A 24,122-nucleotide genomic window follows, 5' to 3' on the forward strand; every position below is an offset into this window, starting at 1 on the left:
AAACAAAATTTTAAAAAACAAGGAGGACGCTAATTGCGCCTGCCTACTGACAAAACTGAACCATCTTATCATTCATTCATTCATTCAGAGGCATGACCTTGCTGAGGATTCTGGGAATTGCAGTCTGGCAGCGCCCGGTAGTCAGTGCCGCTTCCGCTCTCGCTGGGAGGAGCTGTAGTCTTTGTTTCGCTGGGGGATTCTGGGAAGTGTGGTCCAGGAGCGGCGTAGAGGGCGGCAGTTCGGTGAGAGGAGTGAGAGGCTGCGGTCGTCAGTAGGTTCCGGGAGGTGAGTCCGTGCCCAGAACTCGCCTGTCTTCCGAGCCTGCTAGGGTGTGGGACCCGCAGGGGCCGCCCTCCTCCTCAGAGAATAGAGGCCGAGGAGGGCCGGGGTCACGGTTTTCATCCCCTTGGTGTCTGGGGCGGTTTGTGCGCCACCGGTTGGGGGCGGGCCGGGGGCGCCGTCTTGGGTTTTCAGAGTCTCCCAGACGCTGGGTTTCCCTCGCCTCCCGCATCTCTGCCCGCTCTGCCGTCTTTTAACGATATGATCTTCGTAGAGTTAATTTCTCCGTTTCTCCTCTGTAAAGTGGAGTTAATGGTAGTACATTCCTAGCAGATGCGTGTGAGATTCGGGTGAAGCAAATAGAGGTAGAAATGCTTAGAACTGACTCTTGGCACCTGTTAAAGGGCAGTCAGTTGTCCCCCGTCTTTCTTTCAGGGAAGAGCTCAGTCCCTGAGAGCCTCTGGGAGCCCCAGCTGGGTTCTGGGCGGGTTCTGAGGGCCAGCTGCGAGCCACTGGCTTTTCTCTGACCCGTTTGGGAAGAAGGGTTTCTTTTCCCCCAGAATTCTCAATGACTCCCCCCTGCACTTTTTTTTAAAGGAAGGAGTGGGTCTCAGCCCCAGCTGGTGCCTGGGGATGTCTGCTGTGATTTATCCTGAGGACGACACCACCCCCACCCCCACCCCCATGTCTACCATCTCTTGTTTTGTAAAAAGAAAAAAGCTTTTGCTTCCTAGGCCTTCCCGGAGTTTGGAACTGGGAGCAGATTTAATCATAAAAGTGGGAATATGCGGAAACAAAGGAAAACAGTCAAGCAGGACAAAGTAATAATGGTTCAGCGATAAAGTGAAGAAGGACCTTTATTTCCCCCTCAAAGACTGTAGATAATATCCCGAGCCACATCTTTGAGTTGTTTTGCAGACAGTAAACCCCAAACAGGTGGGAAAAGTAACCTCATGCTGATCACCAACATGGAGACCCCAGAGAGGTTGGATCCTGAAACATCACCCTGTTACCACACCGTTAACCCGCCAGAGAATTGTGCCCCAGCTGATCCCTCACCTGGTGACCCTCACCCTCACACTGTCTTTAAAAACCTTTTCCTGGAGTTCCTGTTGTGGCTCAGCAGTAGCGAACCTAACTAGGGTCCATGAGGACTCGGATTCCATCCCTGGCCTCGCTCAGTGGGCTAAGGATCCGGCATTGCCATGGCTGTGGTGTAGGCTGGCAGCTGCAGCTCTGATTGGACCCTTAGCCTAGGAACCTCCATGTGCCACAGGTATGGCTCTAAAAAGGCAAAATAATAATAATAATAATCTCTTGCTATTTTTATGATATTATGTCTATTTTGATTCTAGAAGTAATTTGTGCTCATGATAGATAATTTGAAAAATAAAGCCAAAAATTATCCATAATTCCAGCACGTGGTGACAACTGTAACCATGTTCATGTATTTCTCTTTTGCTGTTTCTATGTCTGTGTAGTTTTCTATGCTTCTCAAAAATTGTATCATCTTGTAGTACTGTTATATTTGGTTACTAGTAATTAAGAACATTTTCCAAGCACAAATGTAGAGGAAAGAATATAATGAATTTTCACATGGCTGTCAACCCTTGTCAACCTTTAGCCGTCATATGCTCTTTGTGAATTTTGTTATATGATCCCCCCTCCTTTTTTTTTCTTTTTTGAATATTTTAATACAAAATCCAGACCTTGAGTCAAGAGGATTTATACTAGATTATGATAAATATGTGGAGGTCATAGGATGGAGAACATTAATAATTCCAAAGTTTTCACCTGGTAACTAGGAAAATAGTGGTTAGTGAGAGGCCCAGGGGCCCCAAAAGAGTGGCAGTTAAAAGACGGTGATGGATTTGTGTGCTCATTTGGAATTTAATTTGCTCTTGGTTGCCAGTCAGTCTAGATTCCTATGTTGTGGGGGACCGTGTTATATTCTTTCTAGTGTGCCCAGCCCTGTGACAAGGTTTGCAGTGAAGTTTGTGGCTGGTACAGGTGTTCAGTTGGTAGCTGGATACAAGGGCTGCTGCTCTGAGAAACTTTTTAAATGCATGAAAATGGATTAGGTGACCAAACAATCCATGTTGATATTACTTGTCCTTTATCTCACATAATCTCAGAAATATGGAGAATCCTCAGGTTTTCAGAGTATTCATAAGTTGATATACAATTATACAGAATTATTATACAAAAGGTAATATTTTTCATCTCTGAAAACAAATGTATTTTGAAGCAAACCAGGACTAATGCATCATTTCTGTATTCATCACAGGTTATAATAACAATAACTAGCATTCATTGGAATTTAGTCTGAGTCAAGCAGAGTTTCCAGTGCTTCTCATTTCTTTCCTTTTTTTTTTTTTTTTTTTGTCTTTTTACCATTTCTTGGGCCACTACCGCAGCATATGGAGATTCAGAGGCTAGGGGTCGAATCGGAGCTGTAGCCACCGGCCTACGCCACAGCCACAGCAACACGGGATCCAAGTCGTGTCTGCAACCTACACCATAGCTCACTGCAACACCAGATCCTTAACCCCCTGAGCAAGGCCAGGGATTGAACCCACAACCTCATGGTCAGATGCATTAACCGCTGAGCCACGACGGGAACTCCTTCTCATTTATTTCTCAAAAAAAAAAACCTGTTATCATCCACATGTTACACATGAGGCCCCAGAAGATAGTTGGCCTGCAGATGTCACTCACCTGGTAACTCAGCACTGGAATTGAACCACCCTTCCTAAAATAGTACCTCCCCGTCTTTCTCCACCCCCCCCCTCCTTTCCCGGCCATATTTTTCTTAACAGTGTCTATCACTAGCTAACATGTTACATACTTATCTGTTGGCTTATTATGTGTCTCCGCTACTATAATATCAGCTTCATGAAAGCAGGAATTTTATCCACCACTGTTTTTTTTTTGGGGGGGGGGTCCTTTTAGGGTCGCACTTGCAGCATGTGGAGGTTCCCAGGCTGGGGGTTGAATCAGAGCTGTCGCTGCCAGCTTATGCCACAGTCACAGCAACACAGGATCTGAGCTGCGTCTGTGACCTACACCACAGCTCACGGCAATGCCGGATCCTTAACTCACTGAGCGAGGCCAGGGATTGATCCAGAGTCTTCATGGATGCTAGTCAGATTCTTTTCTACTGTGTCATGACGGGAACTCCCACCACTGTTTCTTTAACATGCAGTCGTGCCTGGTATATGCTAGATGCTCAATAAGTATTCGTTGAATGAGTTGATGAATGATCCTGGTGAGTAGTAATGAGGCTTTCAGGTAATATGCAAGATGTATCTTTGTTAACTATTCATTCCGTCATTCACTGTTTTTTGTTTTTCAAACAAATCTATGTTGAGTGCCTGCTGCATGCCATGAACTGTTCTAGGCCCTGGAGAACGAGTCGGGACGGAAACATTGAGGCTCCCTGTAAAAATGTGGGCAGACATAAGCGAGATGAGTAACTACAAGATACACTCATATACTAGACCCTAACTGCAAAAGGGGAAGGGATGGGAGAGGAAGGGAAGCGGTGATTTTGAGGGGCTGCTGGGTACAGCAGCTTGCAGTGGGGTCTTGGCTCCTTGACCCGGAAGGGAACCTGAGCCATGGCTCTGAGGGCACTGAATCCTAAATGCTAGACCACGAGGGCCCGTGGACCTGAGGCAGGACTTCAGTCTTTATCTTCTTGGAAGGATAAATTCAGCAAAGATGCAGAAGGCAGTGAAGAAGGGAAGTGTTTATTAGAAGCCATGGTGTGTGAAAAGGCAACACACATGGGCCCAGAGAGTCTTGCTTTTGGGGTGGCTTAAGTTGCTTATATGGGGCAGTTTTCTGGGTTCCCTCTGGCCAGTCGTCGTGCTTGTTGTCTAAGCCTCTTCTGACTCAGGACCCTCCCCATGTGGACAAACATCTTTCAGCCAAGGTGGATTCCAATGTGAGGGTTTCTGGGAGGTTGGCTGGGCATATTATGGGCTGGTGCCCCGTCCCTTCCCTGACCCCTGAGGGTTATTCTGCATGTGTGTGTGGCCTGGGAGGTCTCCTTGATCTCAAGAAGAATGTGGCCTCCTTATCTTTTACTCAAGCAGAGCTCTGCTCGTGCATTATCTTTATCTCAAAGTAGACAAATTGCAGCTGCTCAGCCTGGGGCTCAGCTACCTTCTGCCTACGTGGAACAGGGGATTTAAATTATATAAAGCATGCCTATGGAAGAACTCCAAGGAGAATGACATTTGAGTAAATACCTGATTGGGATAGATATATAGGTAGATAGATAGATGGGGGTGGCCTCATCCAGTGCCCATGATTTTCCCTTTTATCTCTTACTTTTAAGGGTGACCTTAGTGTTGCTTGAGCAAAACAAGTAAAAAAAAAAAGAAACCCAGAGAGGCGTTCCCACTGTGATAACGGGATTGGCAGCGTCCCTGCAGATCCAGGACACAGGTTCAATCCCAGCCCTGGCACAGTGGGTTAAAGGATCTGGAGTTGCCACAGCCGTGGTGTAGGTCTCAACTGTGGCTCTGATCTGATCCCTGGCCTGGGAACTCTATAAGCTGTGGGGTGGCCAAAAAAGAAAAAAGAAAAAACCCCAGAGAAAAAGAATATCCAGTTCATCCTCTCCTTCTCCTGATTAGGAACAGCCTCCAAATTTTCCAGCTCAGAGGAACCTCAGATGGATCGGTCTGATCCTTATCCAAGGGAGTGTCTTCAGTCTTTGATTCTCCTCGGTATGTCTTGAGTGCTCACTGTATTCTAGGCACTGGGGATAGAAAGTCGTGTTAATCATCTCACTGGCAAAACAGATGCTCAGCCACTCATTAACCCCCAGATGTCCCTCGGGGGACAGAAGACTTCTGGGTGCAGGGATTTGAAGGGCGCATAGTGAGTAGGGCTGAGCCAGGCACCCCAACCCCGACTGGCTTTCTCTTACTAAATTCTGGGAAATGTCGGGTCTCCTTGCAAAACCTGTTGCTGAGCAGGGCAAGAGAGGGCAGCAAGAACAGGGCCGGAGCAAGGGAGTTGGGTGTTAGGACCGATCTTTCTTCCAAGGCTTGGGAAGTGGCCGAGTTGCTCTCATCCCTACGAAGGTGTTTCTGCCTGAAGCAGGCGGAAGCACAAGTAGGAGGAGCTATCCGCCACTGGCACTTACCTGTGTGGATTCTCCGAAACCCCCATCAGCCCTCCGTGTTAGCTGTTGTCATTATTCCCACTGTGCAGATGTGGAAATAGACCAAAGAGCTCGTGAGTCAGGAGTGTGGGTAGAATCCTGATGCTCTGGCTGCATATCTCAGCGGGTCCCTTTCAGCAGAGTCTGTAACCAGGCACTGCCCTTTCTCTCCACCCTAAGGACACCCCTCTCATCCTCCTGCATGCTTGTAGTTAGAGACACAGAGGCCAGCTTGAGAGCAGGGGCTCTGGAGTCAGAGTTCGATGTGGGTTAGTCAGGTCAGGTGGTCTTGCCTCTCACCAGCTCTGTGATTATCAGTAACTTCATCTGGTCCATCACAGGGGAACAGCAATATCATGTCACTTGTATTACATGCCAGGCACTGAGCCAAGGCTTTTTTCCCCTCTGTTTTTCAGCTTGAGATATAATTCACATATCATGAGATTCCCACATCTTTTTTTTTTTCTTTTTTTCTTTTTTCTTTTTTTTTTTTTTTAGGGCCGTACCCACAGCATATGGAAAATCCCAGGCTGGGGTCAAATTGGAGCTACAAGCTGCTGCGACCTACACCACGGCTTACAGCAACGCCAGATGCTTAAGCCACTGAGCGAGGCCAGGGATCGAGCCTGTATCCTCACGGATCATCGTCGAGTTCATTACTATTGAGCCGCGACAGGAACTCCCAAGAGTCACACAACTTTTCAAGTACACAACTCACTGGGTTTTGGTATATTCACAAGGTTGTACAACCATCACCACTGTCTCCTTCCAGAACGTTTACATCACTCCCCAAAGAAACCCCACACTCCCGAGCCGTCATTGCTGCCCTCCCAGCCCCTAGTAGCCACTTGCCTAATCAGGGTGACTGGACTTGCTCACTTAATCCCCAAAGCCCCCTTATAAATTAGGACCTGTTTTGGCCCCTGCAGTATTGTTCATTTAAGTGAGACAGACTGTCAGACCTTTGTTTAAAATGTAAAAGAAACTAGCAGTCATATTTTAAGATAGTTTCTTTTGGAGTTCCCTGGCAGCTCAGTGGGTAAAGGATCTGGCATAAGTCACTGCAGCAGCTCAGGTCACTGCTGTGGGGTGGGTTCGATCCCTGGCTTGGGAACTTCCATGTATCATGGGCACAGCCAAGAACAAAAAAAACCAAACAATCAAATAAACGAATGTTTCTCTTTACTGTAGTCAGCATGGGAGGGGGGATGTGTTTTTGGATGTGCTCTCTGGCTACATGAAGTAAATTCCCAAATATTTATGCCTTTTATTTATTTATTTTTATTTTTATTTTTTATTTTGTCTTTTTGCCTTTTCTAGGGCCGCTCTTGAGGCATATGGAGATTCCCAGGCTAGGGGACGAATCGGAGTTGTAGCCACTGGCCTATGCCAGAGCCATAGCAACGAGGGATCTGAGTCGCATCTGTGACTGCACCACAGCTCACGGCAATGCCGGATCCTTAACCCACTGAGCAAGGCCAGGGTTCGAACCTGCAACCTCATGGTTCCTAGTCAGATTCGTTAACGACTGAACCATGATGGAAACACCTATTTATGCCTTTTATAAAACCAGATGTTGATATTAATAAAAAATATGATTACGGGGCCAGAAATTAAGTAATGTAGCCAACCAGAATTGGACTTAACAGAGATAAAGGATTTTTTTTTTTTTTTTTTTTTTTTTTTGCCACAGTGTGCAACAGCTTGATGTGAGATCTCAGTTCTCAGACCAGAGACCTTGGCTTCCGAGGTGAAAGCACCAACTTGGAACCACTGGACCATCAGGAAAATTTCCTAAGACCTTGAAAGCATTGTATCGTCCCTGAAATCTGGATGTTATAAAAGACTCCTTTATTGGAAATGACGGCAAAAGATTTTTTCAAGGACAATTTGATGATGCATACCATCCCCTGCTTTTCTGCAGCTGCAGTGAAATCAGTTACAGTTTCTGTCCGCTCATATACTTACCCACACACCCATCCTGTCAGGGAAGCCCAGGTCTCACTTTGCAGGTGGCCGATTTGAGGCACAAGAAGGTTCATCACCTTAAGCAGTGTCGGTAGCTGTGGAAGAGAAGCTTTCTCCCCACCCCCACCCCCCACCGTGTTTCTCCATTAGTTTCGCTCTCCCACCGCAGTCACAACATTCCTGACACCAGACGTGGTGGGTTTTTTCCCCCCACACCAAGCAATTTTGCTTTTCCAGGCGGGCGCCCGGCAGTTTAACTCAGTGCAGACGCGCTCTCCCTGGGGATGGAGTCCCATCCCACAGGGCAAGGGCTCAGGTGCACAAGCTTGCCCTCCTCCACCTCTGATGCCCTTTGCCAATCCTAGGTCCCCAGGTTCCCCACACCCTCCGGTCTGACAAGGCTGCAAATCGGAGGCTCCCACGACTCGTCCCCTATGGATTCAGTCATTTGCTGGTGCGGCCCCCAGAACACAAACACTTAACCTTTACCAGTTTGTTAAAGGAAGGATACAGATGAACAGCCACGGGGAGAGATGCACAAGGCAGGGTCTGGGAGGGTCCCAAGTACAGGAAATTCTGTCCCGCTGATCTGGGGGTGTGGCCGCCCACCTGGAAGCTCCCCAGGCCCCGTGCTATTGGGGTTTTAAGGACACGTCCTCATGTAGTCACCATCAACTGTAAACTCCGTTTGCAGCCCCTCTTCCCTCTCTGGAGACTGGGAGGGAGTTGTGCAGCTGCAAATTCCCGCATCTAATCGTGGTTTGGTCTTTCTGGTGACCAGACCCTGTCCAGGAGCTCACCAGGAGTCACCGCCTTGGAACAAAAGACACTCCTGGCACCCGGGAAATGACAAGGGTTTCAGGAGCCCCGTGGCAGGCACGAGGGGCCAAAACCAGAATATGATTTCACGGGAGCAGAGCCAGCTTTGACCCAGACCTGCTGGCCCCAGAGTCCACTTCATAGCGTCCCCATCCCCCTGCCGTCCATTTCCCCTGACAGCCAGGATGAACCTGAACCCCGGGAGACGCCAGGATGCTCATGTGAGCCTTGCTGTTTGGACGTGAGCAGATTGTTTACAAGGGCCCGGGGCTGAGAGGCTGTGATTCATGGGCTCAGACCCGCATCTCATGGTTTCTTTCTCCTTTGCCAGTGGTGCCTTCCCAGGACTCTGCCCGTCCCCACGAGGGGCGGGAGAAACTGACCAAGTTCCAGGTGAGTTGGTTTTTATCTCTTAAAATTATATCTCTTTTCTCTTCTATGGAAAGGATAAGGAAGAAAATGACTTTGTTAAATGCCAGGTACTTACTTTTTTTTATTTTTAAAATTTATTTTATTTGTTATTATTATTAGTATTATTATTATTATCATTTTGCCTTTTTTCTGCCGTTCCCTTGGCACACGGAGGTTCCCAGGCTAGGGGTCTAACTGGAACTGTAGATGCCATCCTACACCGGAGCCACAGCAATATGAGATCCGAGCTGTGTCTGCGACCTACACCACAGCTCACGGCAACGCCAGATCCTTAATCCACTGAGCGAGGCCAGGAATCAAACCCAGAACCTCATGGTTCCTAGTTGGGTCATTAACCACTGAGCCACAACGGGAACTCCCTGAGATTTTAAAAACAAATTACTACACTGCTTGTTAATCAGCTCTATTTATAATCACAGTGATGGACAATTTTCATTTTTATTTTGTTTTATTTTTTTTTCTTTTTAGGGCTGTACCTGTGGCATATGGAGGTTCCCAGGCTAGGGGTCGAATCAGAGCTGTAGCTGAGGGCCTGCACCACAGCCACAGCAATGCCAGATCCGAGCCGCGCCTGTGGCCTACACCACAGCTCATGGCAATGCCTGATCCTTAACCCACTGAGTGAGGCCAGGGGTCGAACCTGCGTCCTCATGGATACTAGTCAGATTCATTTCCGCTGAGCCATGGTGGGAACTTCTTCAATTTTTTCATATATGCTGTCACTCGAGGTTTCAGCATACTTTTAATGTATAGTCTGAGAAGGGTTTCTATTTTTTTGGCAGGGGAGGGCCTTACCCATGGCTTACAGAAGTTCCTAGGCAAGGGATCAAACCTTCACCACAGCATCAGCCAGAGCCACAGAAGTGGTAGTGCCAGACCCTTAACTCCTCTTTGCATCTTTTAATTGTTATGGATAAAGCTCCCATGAACATTCTGAGTAAATCTCGTGGACATATTTTCCTATCTCTTGGATAAGCATCTAGAAGTGGAATGACTAGGTTTGTATGGTAGGTAAATGTAAACTGTTTTCCAAAGCGGTTGTACCAGTTAATAATCCACCAGTGGGGGAGTTCCCATCATGGCCCAGTGGTTAACAAATCCGACTAGGAACCATGAGTTGCAGGTTCAATCCCTGGCCTTGCTCAGTGGGTGAAGGATCCAGTGTTGCTGTGAGCCATGGTGTGGGATGCAGACGCGGCTCAGATCCCACGTTGCTGTGGCTGTGGTGAAGGCCGGCGTCTGTAGCTCTGAATGGACCCCTGGCCTGGGAACCTCCATATGCCATGGGTGCGGCCCTAAAAAGCAACAAAACAAAACAAAACAAAAACAATCCACCAGTGGTACATGCAAAGTTGCAGCTTGCTCTACCTCTGTGGCATCATTTGGTGTCGTCGGGCTTTTTTATTTTAGCCATTCTAATAAAATGCCTTCTCACCACGACTATAGTTTATACCTGCTTCCTGATAAGTGATGCTGGAAGCTTTCTCATGTGTTTTTGCCATTTGCACATCCCCTGTGAAAAGTGTGTTGACGTCATCTGCTCATTTACACATTTGGCTTCTCTTTTTATTATTAAGGATTTCTTTATATTTTCTTAGTTCAAGTCCTTTGTTAAATATGTGTACTGTGAATAATTTTTGCCATTCTGTGGTTTGTCTATTGGTTTTTTAAAAATTGTATGAGAGTCCAGTTGACTTACTCCATTGTGTTCATTTCAGGTGCACAGCAAAGTGATTCAGTTCTACATATACACACATCCATTCTTTTTCAGATTCTTTGCAGAAAGTCTATTTGTTTTCTTGTGTCTTTTTTTTTTATTTCTGCCATGCCTGTGGCATGCGAAAGTTCCTGGGCCAGGGGTCAAATCCAAGCCACTGCTGCAACCTATGCCATAGCTGTGGCAGTGCTGGATCCTTAACCCAGTGTGCCCCAGCAGGAACTCCCTTAATTATGCCTTTTAAAATCATTTTGGGAGAGTTCCCATTGTGTGGCACAGCGGAAACGAATCCGACTAGGATTCATGAGGATGCCGGTTCGATCCCTAGCCTTGCTCAGTGGGTCAGGGGTCTGGCATTGCCGTGAGCTGTGGTGTTGGTCACAGATGCCACTTGGATCCTGCATTACTGTGGCTGTGGCCTAGGCTAGCAGCTGTAGCTCCGATTAGACCCCTAGCCTGAGAACTTCCACATGCTCTGGGTGCAGCCCTAAAGAGCAAAAAAATAAAAATAAATAAAATTTTAAAAAATCCAATCATTTTTGGAGTTCCCTGGTGGCCTAGTGGTTAAGGATCTGGTGTCACTGTTGTGGCATGGATTCGATCCCTGGCTCAGGGACTTCTGCATGCCACAGGCACAGCCCCCCAAAAAAATCATTTTTGAGGTGTAATTTACATATAATAAATGTATCCGATCAATTTTGACAAATGTACACACACCCGCGTGACCCCCACCACAGTCTAAATGCAGACCGTCTCCATCACCAAAAAGGTTCCCTGATGCCCCAACTGTAGGCAATGACTGACTGAGATTATGTCATTGCAGATTAGAGTCACCTTTTCTTGAGTTTCATCTTCACAGAATGTTTTTGTGTCTGGCTTCATTTATTCATCAGAATGTTTTTGAACACATGTCAATAGTTTGTTCCTTTCTATTGCTACATAGTATTTCATTGCATACCACAATTTGGTTGTTCATTCACTTGGGTTTTTTTTTTTAGGGCCATACCTGCGGCACATGGAGGTTCTCAGACTAGGGGTCAAATTTGAGCTGCAGCTGCCGGCATACATCACAGCCACAGCAATGCAGGGTCCAAGCCACATCTGCGACCTGCACCACAGCTCATGACAATGCCAGCTCATGACAATGCCTTAACCCACTGAATGAGGCCAGGGATCAAACCCGCATCCTCACAGATGCTAGTCAGATTCTTAACCTGCTGAGCCACAACAGAAACTCCCGCATTCACCTGTCAATGGGCAACTTTTATTGTGGTAAAATATATATAACATAAAATTTACCTTTTTAACCGTTTTAAGCGTAGAGTTCAGTGTTTGAAGTACGTTCACCCTGTTGCACAACCATCACCAGAAGCCCAAAGAGCCCCAAAGTGAAACAGTGACTCCCTGTCCCCTCCCCTGAGTCCCTGGCCACCCTCGTTTTACTTCCTGTCTCTATACTCTTGACTACTCCGAGTACCTCACATGCGTGGAGTCGCACACCTCATCCTTTCGTGACTGGCTTGTCTCACTTAGCATAATGTCTTCAAAGTACATCATCCGACCAGAACCTTAAAGCGGCTCATAAAAATATTGCTGTGTGTAGCACATGGGGTTGACATGCTGGATGGAGAAGAGAAGGAAATGACGTAAGGTGGACTCGAGGCCCTTGGGATCCAGAACCGCCTCCCCCCCCACCCTCTCCACCCGCTCCCTGCTGCCCCCGCTCCAGTGGCCACGGATCAGATCATACGCATGAGGCTGCATGTGCTTGGTGGTGTAGGTGGCAGTGACCTTCACCAAGGAGGAGCTGGGGCTGCTGGACCCCACGCAGAGGAGGCTGTATCAGGACATGATGCTGGAGAACTTCCAGAACCTGCTCTCAGTGGGGACGGGCCCCTGTGACTCTGCCAGCCTCCTGGCATGTCTCGGTTTCAAATGTGCAGACTCCTGTGGCGCAGCAGGTGAAGGCTTCGGTGTTGTCCTGGCTGAGGCTTAGGTTGCTTCTCTGGCGCAGGTTCAATCCCTGGCCCAGAAACTTCCACCCATGCCATCTTGGTGGGGGTTTAAATCAGTTGGTGAATCGCATCACTATTGCATTTAATGAAACAAGGCAGAACCATCATAGCTTCTTGTCAGCGTCTGTATACAGTGCAACAGAAATTGTGAGTAACGGATGGGAAAAGAGATGAGATGAAAGTAAATAGTGCTTGGGATCAGGTCATTCGATCCCTCGATTCTGTGATCTGTGTATTTGGGTACTGGATCACGACAGAGAAGGTATTCATTACCACAGGCCACAGTCAGAATTTGGAAAAGTACTACTTAAAGAGTGCATGAAGATTGTGGTGGTGGAATAAAAATTTTAATTTATGTACTCACCTGTGCCTTTTCTATTTCTTTTTCACAGGATATCAACCCCCCAAAGTAGATAGGATATTGCAGTTAGGGAGAGGAGAGCAGCTTTGGGCGGAGCCAGAAACCCACAGGGATGGGTGCTCAGTGAAGACCAAGCAGGGTGGAGTCCTAGCAGCTAAGTCCTTGGTGCTAAGTGGATCTCGCCGCTTTCACTCCTCCTGCAGACAGCTCACGAGTGGATAATACCCCAGTGGGACAAAAGGATTATTACCTTCTGATGCTTGTGCAACCTGATGTGAATTTCTTTGGGACTTGTGTTAGCCATCAATTGCTGTGTGACGAGTTACTCTTAAACTTAGCAGTTTAAGGAGTTCCTGCTGTGGCGCAATGGGATTGGCAGGTTCGCTGCAGCACCAGGGCACAGGTTCAATCCCCAGCCCAGCACGGTGGGTTATAGGATCCGGCGTTGCCATCGCTGTGGCGTGGGTCAACTTGCATCTCGGATCTGATCCCTGGTCTGAGAACTCCATACACTGTGGGGTAGCCAAAAAGGAAAGAAAGAAAAAAAAGCAAAACTTAGCAGCTTGAAACTAGACATTACAGTCTCTGTGAGCCAGGAATCTGGGGGCAGCTTAGCTGGGTGGTTCTGGCTCACAATTTCATAAGGACGCAAGGAGTCTGCCACTGCTGCAATCCCCTGAAGGCTTGATGGGCTTGAAGAATCTGCTTCCAAGATGGGGAAGCCTCAGTGCCTTGGCAGGTGGGCCTCTCCCTAGGGCTGCCTGCGTGTCCTCAAAACATGGCAGCTGCTTGCCCCAAGCTAGTTGCACCCAAGAGCGTGGAAGGCAGAAACCACAGTGTCTTCTATGGCATAACCTTGGAAGTGACATACCATCCCTTCTGCCATAGTCCATTGTCTTCGCAGACCAATCCTGGTACATCATGGAGGGGACTTCAATAGGGTGGGTATGGATACCAGGAGGCAGGGATCATTGGGGGCGCTCTTGTGTGCTCACTCCCACAGCACGTGGTATTTGCAGATACGCATCTACAAAACCTGGAAGATAAATATTAGCCACTCAAGCTTTTCAGAAAATTCAGCCAAATTAAGCAGCAGTAGTTAGCATAGGATTTATTCTTCCATGGATGTGTCAGTTGAGGAAATACATTTTCTAGTTTTTTGGCTTTTGGCCATATCCACGGCGTGCATTCCTGGGGCAGAGATCAAACCCTTGCCACAGTGGTAATCCAAGCCACAGCAGTGACAATGCCAGATCCTTAACCCATTAGGCCACCAGGGCATTCCAGCTAGTTGGATATAATATATTAGGACATAACTGAAAGAAAGGGGAATTCTCTGAAATCTAGCTCGTGTATTAACATGGGCATTTAGGAGTTCCTGTCATGGCTCAGCGGGAACCTGACTAGCATCCATGAGGACTTGGGTTTGACCCTTGGCCTCGCTCAGTGGGTTAAGGATCTGGTGTTGCCATGAGCTGTGGTGTAGGTTGCAGACGAGGCTGGGATCCCGAGTTGCTGTGGCTGTGACAGAGGCCAGCAGCTACAACTCCAATTCGACCTCTAGCCTGGGAACCTCCATATGCCAAAGGTGCAGCCCTAAAAAGACAAAAAAAAAAAAAAAGTACATTAAATGGCTAAATTCAGGAAATAAAGCTACCATCTCATGGGTTCCTTATGAGGGCTGAGAAGATATTTCCCTTTGCAAATGTATTCTTTTCAGTTTTTGAGAGTGTCCCCTGCTCTGTAGTTTTGTATTCCCTTTTTCCTTTGGCTGCACCCAAGGCATGTGAAAGTTCCTGGGCCAGGGATCGAACCCAAGCCACAGCAGTAATCTGAGCCACAGCAGTGACAACGTCAGATCCTAAATCCTCTGAGCCACCAGGGAACTCCTAGCCTTGCATTTGTAATTTGGTCCCATACATGAGTGTTGATATATTAGTCTCATTAACAGTGGGAAGGAACAGCCTTATCACCTCCCTGTTTCCTTAGGCATGAAAAAAAAAAAAAACAAAAACTTAAGCGTCCAGCTGAACGCTCCACTGGTTAAATACGGTCTCCAAATATGGTCGAGCCTTGAACTAATTATTACCCCTGCACAAACATTCACTTGTCCTCGGTTTCATCTCTGAATTCTCTTTCTCCTTCCAGGACACAGGAATCGAAATGAGACAGAGCGCCTTCAAGAAGGAGGATTAAGACACCTGTTACCGGAAGACCTTATGCGCTGGCAAACACAAGAACAGTTTACAGGTAAAGTCATCAGAACCCCAGACTCTATCGTCCGTCTGCAAGGCAAGACATCCACGTTGCTCCAACAAGATGATTCCCCCTGTCGGGTGTGGGCAGGAGAACCTGCTCAGGCTCCCGAAGATGGGAACTATGCAGTGAAGCTTCAAGGGGGGCCGTTCCAGCAGTACCGCCCATCAGGAGTTTCCAGTTCAGACCTCCTGGGATTTCTGGAAGAAGATGTATCTGAGAGAATCCAGACTTATCCGAGTAGGTGTCAGCAAATTGCCGTAACAAGTAATCTGAGTAAATGTGACCATTGTAACACAAGAAGGATCTCTCATCCCCATTGCAATGAGGAAAGACGCAAAAGCAGGAAGCCCTGTGGCCACATCACGGAAAAGGCTTCCTGAAGAACCCCGCCCGGCACAGTGTAACCTGCTCTGGAGAACAGACTTCCGATGAGAATGGAGAGGCCTTCAGCCTGGGCTCTGATCTTGAACTTCAGCAGCAGCTGCACTCAGGAGAGAAGCCCCAGATGTGCAGTGAGTGTTGGAGGGGCCCCTGGTTACAGCTCCGTGTCTCTCGGCCATCAGAGTGTGCACCTCCGAGGGAAACGCCCAGGGAATGATGCTCGTGGGGCGGGCTTCCAACAGAGCTCACCTCTGCACACCCATCAGAGAGCCGACAGCAGGGAGGAACCCTCCAGATGGCAGGTGTGTGCAGAGGGCTGCAGTCAGATCACCTCCCTTCCCACTCCTGAGCCCCTTCACCCAGGGGAAACTCCGTGGGGGGGCAGCAGCTGTGAGAAGGGCTCCGGTCATAGCTTGGACCTCAGCAGCCACTGCGCTGACAGCACTGGAGGGAAATCCTGGAAATGGGAGCTGTGGGATAAAGGCGTCGGTCAGACCTCACAGCTTCGCGCTCACCGGACAGCGCTCCCTCGAGACAAAAGGTACACACAAGCAAGCGCGCCACGCACGCGCACGCGCGCGCGCGCACACACACACACACACACACACACACACACACACACACGGAAGGCATGTGACAGGATGTTCAGCTGGAGATCGGGTCCTCTCCAGAGAGTTCACCCTGGAGAGAAACCGTATCAATTCGAGGTACATGGGAAGGACTTCATAAGGCCTCAAACCTTCAAGCCCATCAGAGAATCCACACCGGCGTCAAACCATACAGGCGCGACATGTGTGGTAAGAACTTCAGGCCCATCAGAGAGTCCACACCGGAAAGGAGCCCTCCCAAAGTGACGCGTGTGGGAAGGGCTTCAGCCAGAGTTCACATCTCCAAGCCCATCAGAGGGTCCACACAGGGCGAAACCCTACAGATGTCTTGCCTGTGGTCAGGGCTTTAGCAAGAGTTCCTTCCTGTCTTCACGTTCATCAGAGAGTCCACAGTAGTGGTAAATCCAGCACGAATGAGTGTGATAAAAGCGTTCTCTAGAACCCAGGCTTCTCGTTTTTACTGGAAAACCCACAGAGCAGGGGCTATTTATAAAATGTGTGTTAAGAATTCATGAGTGAGCTGCATTTTTTGGTCATCCAAGCGCCACTGCAGGAAACCTGCTGGTTGTATGAGGATGGCCAGTCTTTCCAGTAGAGCCCAAAAGGTCACACGTCCCAAGAGAAACCTTGTAGGAACAGTGCAGGAAATTTCAGCCAGAATCTTTACTTTCAGGAGAGTCTATACAGGGGAGAGGCCTTAAAAATGAGAAGGATGCGGAGTGGTTAACGAATCCGACTAGGAACCATGAGGTTGCGGGTTCGATCCCTGCCCTTGCTCAGTGGGTTAACGATCCGGCGTTGCCGTGAGCTGTGGTGTAGGTTGCAGACACAGCTCAGATCCCACGTTGCTGTGGCTCTAGCGTAGGCCAGCGGCTACAGCTTGGATTAGACCCCTAGCCTGGGAATCTCCATATGCCGCGGGAGCGGCCCAAGAAATGGCAAAAAAGACCAAAAAAAAAAAAAAAAGATTAAAAAAAAAAATGAGAAGGATGCTGGAGTTCCCGAAATGGCTCAGTGGTTAACAAATCCGACTAGGAACCATGAAGTTGTGGGTTCGATCCCTGGCCTCGATCAGTGGGTTCAGGATCTGGCGTTGCTGTGAGCTGTGGTGTAGGTTGCAGATGCAGCTCGGATCCTGTGTTGCTGTGGCTGTGGCTGTGGCCGGCAGCTACAGCTCCAATTCAACCCCTAGCCTAGGAACCTCCATATGCCGAGGGTGCCGCCCTAGAAAAGGCAAAAAGACAAAAAAAAAAAAAAAAAAAGAAAAGAAAAAAAAAGAGAAGGATGATCAGGACTTTAGCAAAAGCATAAGGATGGATATGACAGAATCCACATCCACTGGAGTGTAAGCTCCATGGGGCCAGGAAGTGTGTTTGCTGTTGCATAACCTTGGCCATTGCCTAACACAGTAGGTGCCCTGGAATTGGCTACCTTGAAGGAGAGGAAAACATACTATAATGAGGACAAAAATTTGAAAATTTCAGTGAGGCCAAACCCAGTTAGTCACAATAAGTCATACTAGGAAGAGAAATCTTGGAAGAAGCCTTAAGTAATTCAAGGAAACACTCATTTAATAAAAATACATAAAATCACACAATCTGCAATTTGAGTGTAAGATTTTTGCTGTTGGCTCCTGTCCTGCTCCCCTTCACTTTTCAAGCAGTAATGGGCTTAGGTTTTTATCTTAGCATTTAAGACTTTCTCAGAGTTCCTGCTAAATCCAATTGCAGCAGCTCAGGTCGCTGCAGAGGCAGGGGTTTGATCCCAGGCCCAGCACAGTGGGTTAAAGTATCTAGTGTTGCCATAGCTGCATGCGGCTCAGACTCAATCCCTGGCCCAGGAACCTTCATATGCCAAGGGTGCAGCCATAAAATAAAATAAAAAAAGCACTTTAAAAAAGACTTTCTCTGTACAGTGTACTATAAGTTATATACAACATAAGTCTTACTATTTTTATTCCTTTTTTTTTTTCTGGCCACGCCCAAGGCACGCAGAAGCTCCTGAACCAGGGATTGAACCTGAGCCATGGCAGTAACCGCAGCCACAGCAAAGACAACTCCAGACCCTTAACCTGATGAGCCATTAGGGAACTCTTTCGCTCTTTTTCTTTTATTGGGTCTTCGGGAACAAGACACGGGATGAAAAAGAGAACTTTGTTTTTATGTCCATAAAGTTAGTCACGAGCAAGAGGTGTGCAAAAGAGAGCATATTTGAACCTGCATTTTGGATGTTGCACTCAGCTATGAAGGCACAGAGCATTTTGGATTCCACCCCATCCTTCTCAGGCGCTTCTGTAGTTTTCAGGGTAACTCGGGTGTATATTTACTAGAGGTGGAGGAGAGTTTCCCATTTTTTTTTTAATTCAAGTATAGTTAATTGACAGTGTTGTGTAGCTTCAAGCGTACAGCAGAGTAATGCAGTTAATGTACTTTTTCAGATTCTTTTCCTTTATAGGTTATTACGGGATATTGAGTGCGGTTGTCTGTGCTGTCCAGTAGGGTATTCTTGTTCCCTCAGCTTTTTCTTTTCTACCTTATCTTTCAGGACACTGGATACTTAAGCTCCATTATATCTCAAGTTTCATGTTACTGTCTGAAATCCAGGGCCAGGAGGTCTGGTTGTGGTGCAGTGGGAACAAATCCGACCAGTATCCATGAGGATGTGGGTTCGATCTCTGGCCTCGCTCATTGAGTCGGGGATCTGGCATTGCCGTGAGCTGTGGTGTAGGCTGACAGCGGTAGCTTCAGCTTCGATTCCACCCTCTAGCCTGGGAACATCTGAGTGCCCTAACAAGCATCAATCAGTCAATCCAGGGAAATCAATCGATCAGCCCATCAATCAATAGATCTAGGGCCAGGGGTTCCCGTCAGTCATAGCACAGTTCGTTAGGAATCCAGCTGCACTGGCTCTAGTCACTGCAGAGGCACAGGTTTGATCCCCAGCCTGGCACAGTGGGTAAAGGATCTGGCTTGCCACAGCAACTGTAGCTTGGATTCCTTCCCTGGCTCTGGAACTTCCATATGCTTAGGCCATTAAAAAAAAAAAAATCCTGGGCCAACCAGACCCTGGGGTGGCCTATTGGAGCTCATGGTTGTATCCTTTAGGATGTTCTCAGCTGTAAGAAATAGAAAACTCGAAGAAGCTGAGACAAAAAGAAGGTTTATGTCATTATTTCAAAAAGTTAAATTGTATCCTTGGAGTTCCCTAAGCATCCATCATTGTCACCGCTGTGGCTCTGGTTATATCTGTGGTGTGGGTTTGATCTCTGTCCCAGGAACATCCACATGCCATAGGTACAGCCAAAAAAACTTGTATCCTGGATATTTGGGGTGCCATGTTGCAAGACTGGATCCCATTTGATCTTTTTCAGCAGGAAGTCACCTGTCTAGGTGTAGCACACGGGTCCAAATGGGGGTGGAAGTTCACCTTCCCCCTGAGCCCTTTGACACTGTGTGTGTTCGTGTGGGAGAGGTGGCGGAGGGAGTGTGGGAGTGGCAGGTGGGGGTGGGATAAAATTTCTCCAATAGTTATAAGACTATTCAGATTATTTCATATTGGGTGAATCTGGGTTTTCAAAGAATTGGTCCATTTCATTTAAGTTGGTGAATTTATGAGGATGGAGTTGTTCATAAATATCCCCCCGCCCACTTCCCCATGCCGTATAGAAGTTCCTGGGCCAGGCACTGAATCTGAGATTCACCACAGCTGCAGCAACGCCAGGTCCTTAACCCACCGCACCCCAGCGGGAACTCCTCCCTCATTCTATTCTTGATATTGGTAATGTCCTTGTCTTGCTGGAAGCTTATCAATTTTGTGTATCTTTTCAAAGAATCAGCTTTGTTTCATTAATTTTCCTGTTTCTCTGTTTTGTTTTGGTTTTTTTGTCTTTTTGTCTTTTAGGGCTGCACCAGTGGCATATGGAGGTTCCCAGGCTAGGGGTCGAATCAGAGCTATAGCCACCGGCCTACACCACAGCCCCAGCAACACGGGATCCAAGCTGCATCTGTGACCTACACCACAGCTCATGGCAACACTGGATCCTTAACCCACTGAGCGAGGTCAGGGATCGAACCCATGTCCAAATGGATACTAGTCGGGTTCATTAACCACTGAGCCACGACGGGAACTCTTCTCTGTTTTTTTAATTGTATTTATTTCTGCTCTATTATTTCCTCTCTTGTGCTTTGATTTATTTTGCTCTTCTTTTCCTAGTTATTTGAGTGGGAGCTTTGGTTATCGTTTTGAGATCTTTCCTCTTTACCAATGTAAGAAGCATGTAAGCAGCATGAATTTCAGCACCCATTGAGTTTAAGATGTTGTATTTTCACTTTCATTCCATTTCCAGATGTTTGGAGGTTTTCCTGTTTAGTTTTTCAGTTTAATTTCTAGTTGGATTTCATTATGGTCAGAGGACATAACTGGTATGATTTTGACCCTGCTCGTATATTCCCAGACATCAGTTTATTCTCTCAGAAAAGAGTATAAACATGTGTAAGGGCTTCAGCAGGGTCTCATCTCTTACAGCCGTCACCGAGTTCACGCCGGAAGAATATAAAGTGACTTGTGTTTCAGGGGTATAGGAAAGAAATTCTAACCCAAAGAGCCTGGAGAGTTCCCATTGTGTCCACTAGGGGGTGCACGCCAGGGAGAAATCCTAAAACTCCTCCAGCGTTCCTTCCAGTTCAGTTCAAGTGGGGTCCTTCCAGTCCTCTTAATTTGCTCTCAGGAGGAGGGACTTCATGAGACTAGGGTGGAAAGAGCCTCGGAGAGAGAAAATATCTTGATTTTCTTTAGAGACCTTAAGGAGGAGAAGCCCTGCAATGCTACGTGTGTGGAAAGACTGTTGTATAAAATGTTTTTGTCGTTGTTGTTTGTTTTTTGCTTTTTAGGGCCACACCCGTGGCATATGCAAGTTCCCAGGCACGGGTTGCATAGGAGCTGCAGATGCCCGCCTTCACCGCCGCTCAAGGCAACACCGCATCCTTAACATGCTTAATCTGTAATCTCTGCATCCTCTCGGACACTGTGTCAGGTTTTCAGCTTGCTGAGCACAAGGGGAAGTCTTTAAATTTGAACAGGAAAAGGCCCTTTTAAGGCCAAGGAAGAAGGGCTGGCAGGAACTTTGTGGGGGAGGAGGCGGGGAATGAGCGGGTGGCCAAATCAGGGCATCGTACAAAAACCGGCGTGTTTATTGTCTTTGAAGACATCCCACGTCCTCGAGATGCTTGGGAACAGCAGAGACAATAAGAAACTCAGAAGACGCACCAGACAATGAAACTGCAGCTCTCTAAAGCCTCTGACCTGGGGACCTCAACTCTGACCTGAACCACACGTCCCCTCTCCACTTTGGGGGGGTCATTCACTCCTCCGTTCACTGTGCATTCTGCCTTTTTATCTGGGGAACTGATACTATCTGGGTGATACGAAGCTGAGTAAGAATTAACCGCCTCTCAGGCAACACAGGAAATTAATTAATAAAATATCCCTGGAGGGGGATGGAGGGCTTCCTGGAGGCAACAGCTGAGTAGGGTTTTGAAGGACACGTGAAAGATCTCCAGGAAAATGAAGGGAAAGAGGGCCTTCCAGGTGCAGACAATGGCCCACACCAAGGGATATAGGACCTGAGGACTCAGGGAAGGCCAGTCTGGCCAGTCACGTCTTTCCCTGCTGGATGTCACAGACACACAGAGCCAGGCGCACCAGACCCTTATTTGGCCCAGTAAGTCCCCCCCCACCCCACGAAACACCCAGAATTGTCAGATCTCCATGCAACTCCCAGCTACTGGGCAGAGGCACCCGATGATCCAGGAGGCAGAGAGAGGATGTTAGGAGTTGTGGGCGGGGGTGCTGATTCTGATGCCCGAAAGATGTCACGGGAATCCGGGTTCTTGTTCAGGGAGAGTGAACTTCGAGAACACACAGGCAGCCAGCAAGCAAAGTCTTCAGGACAGGAAAGCGCACAGCTCCCAGCACAGACACTGGGAGGGGGCAGACGAGTCCCCCTCGCTATTGTCCTATGGGGGGGTTACCCATTGAGGATGGGGGGACCAGCATGGGGTCCAGAAAGATGTGGTTTCCTCCCATGGGCCTTGGCCAGTTACCTCTCTCAGTCCTTGTCCACTAGGGGGCTCGGAGGTGGAAACGCCCCCTAGGTGTTATGGTGTCTTTGCTCTTCTCCTCCTTAGACTGAGAGTCGCCATTCCTCTCATTCCTTTTTGATCAGTTGAGGAGTGGGTTAGTGACTAATTTCCATGTGGGCGTAGGTACACTCCCTACAGTAAACAAGGCCTGTGGGGATGTTGCTCCCTGGAGCCCTTAAGCTGCAGATGTTAATCAGTGGCCATATCAAAGAAGGCATTGGAGTCTGTGCTCCTACACTACCTCCCCAAGTTATTATCCTCCTTCATTTCTCCAAGTAGGGAGAGGAACTAACAAGTACACGGAATGTGTCTCAAAGGCTCACTGAATGCCTGGGAGGGTTGCCCTTCTGTGTATATTCACTGCATATGACTTCTGGGCTGTTGGGGAGCTCGGGTTCAGTTGCGTGTTGCTCAGGAATCCAATATGGAGAAGCAAGTGTTGGGTGAAAGGAAAGATAGCTTTATTGAGGAAGCTGGCAACCCTAGTGAGAAGGTGGACTCATGTGCCCAGAACCAACTCCAACTCCCCGCACCCCAGATAATACAGGGGAAAGGGGAAAGGGCCGTGTGCGGAGGAGAGGGTTGTGGTGTGTGCAATCAGCCCGTGACTCTCTTCTGGTTGGTCAGTGGTGAGGTAGTTGGGAGTCACCACCCCCCACCTCCTGCTTCCACTGGTCTGAGGTCTGCACGCGAGGGATCAGTGGCAGTTAACTTCCTCCGCCTGGTGGAGGTTTTGGTTTCTGCAAAACGGTTTAAAGGACATGGCTCTGAATAATGTCTCTACAGCCCTTGAGGAGGAACTAAAGGTCCTTGACGCGGTTTCATGGCTATTGTTATTTTGTCCGGCTTGATTGTGTTCCTTTACTACTGCATGTTGTGCTTTCTCTGATTAAATCTGTGATTTGGGACGTGGGGAAGGCCTGTGGGGGGTAAAGCTTTTCTACAAACAAGAGGCAAGTGGAGGACATGGCGGAGGTGGGGGTGTCTGTCTCAGGGGGCCCCACAGGGTCCTGCTGCATTTTACCAGGACCCTGTGAGGGGTTAAGCTTATGTTCCTTTTATACAGTTGAGGCCGAGGCACAGAGAGGCAGCAAGTCCGCGTTCACACCTCAAAGGGAGTTTTTACTGTGATGCTCCAGGTTAAGGATCTGGCATTGTCTCTGTGACAATCCCCAGCAGGGCACAGTGGGTTAAGGATTCAGCATTGCTGCAGCTCAGATTCAATCCCTGGCCTGGAACTTCCATATGCCCTGGAAATTTTTAAAGAAAAATTTTTTTTGTTTTGTTTTTTTAGAGCCACACCAACAGCATATGGAGATTCCCCGTCCAATCGGAGCTGTAGCTGGCAGCTACATCACAGCCACAGCAACGCTGGATCCCAGCCATGTCTTCAGCCTACACCACAGCTCCCGGCTATGCCAGACCCTTAACCCTGAGCAAGGTCAGGGATCGAATCCACATCCTCATGGATACTAGTCAGATTTGAGCCACAGTGGGAACTCCAAGAAAAAATTTTTAAAAATTTCAAAAAAAACAAACCCAAACCTCAAAGATGTGGCTCCAGAAACCCCACCATCCCTGCATTGTGCTATGTGGCAGGCAGATCCTACATCAGCCAGCACCTTCTCCCTCTCTGCGTCTGTCCTTTACTCCTTGTAACCGGCTAAGGGTCCCCCTGGAGCAAGATGCCTGCTGCCTGATCCCCAGAACACGTGCTTCTGTTCCCTTATTTGGCAAAAGGGCGTCTGCAGATGTAATTGAGGATCTCCAGATGGGGAGGGGACAGGCATCACGCAGGTGGACCCAATGCAATCACAAAGCTCTTATGAGAGGAGGCCGGGCCTTCGGAGAGAAGATTCCAGGCAGCTGGCCTGGAAAATGGAGGAAGGAGCCCCAAGCGGTTTCTAGAAGCTGGAAGGAGCAAGAACTAGATTCTCCCCTGGAACCTCCAGAAAGGATCAGCC

The 24,122-nt window shown here is 48.1% G+C and overlaps 1 non-coding gene across 8 annotated transcripts; it reads left to right on the forward strand.

The window, feature by feature from the left end:
* Positions 1 to 203: 203 nt before the first annotated feature.
* LOC102167273 (uncharacterized) lies at positions 204 to 22,977 on the forward strand. Of its 8 annotated transcripts, none has more exons than XR_014806316.1 (5): positions 204 to 285; positions 7,152 to 8,486; positions 8,577 to 8,638; positions 14,919 to 15,951; positions 21,222 to 22,977. It is a non-coding gene; the product is annotated as an uncharacterized LOC102167273 (transcript). The 8 variants fall into 8 exon arrangements; XR_014806317.1 differs by having other exon boundaries at positions 7,152 to 8,466; XR_014806314.1 differs by lacking the exon at positions 21,222 to 22,977 and adding an exon at positions 18,005 to 19,198 and having other exon boundaries at positions 7,152 to 8,466.
* The last annotated feature ends 1,145 nt before the right edge of the window (positions 22,978 to 24,122 follow it).

Source organism: Sus scrofa, chromosome 6 (genome assembly GCF_054392235.1).
Source record: "Sus scrofa isolate SSC_HxYL_T2T_F1_AM1 chromosome 6, Sscrofa_HxYL_maternal_Yorkshire_Landrace_v2.0, whole genome shotgun sequence".
NCBI lineage: Eukaryota > Metazoa > Chordata > Mammalia > Artiodactyla > Suidae > Sus > Sus scrofa.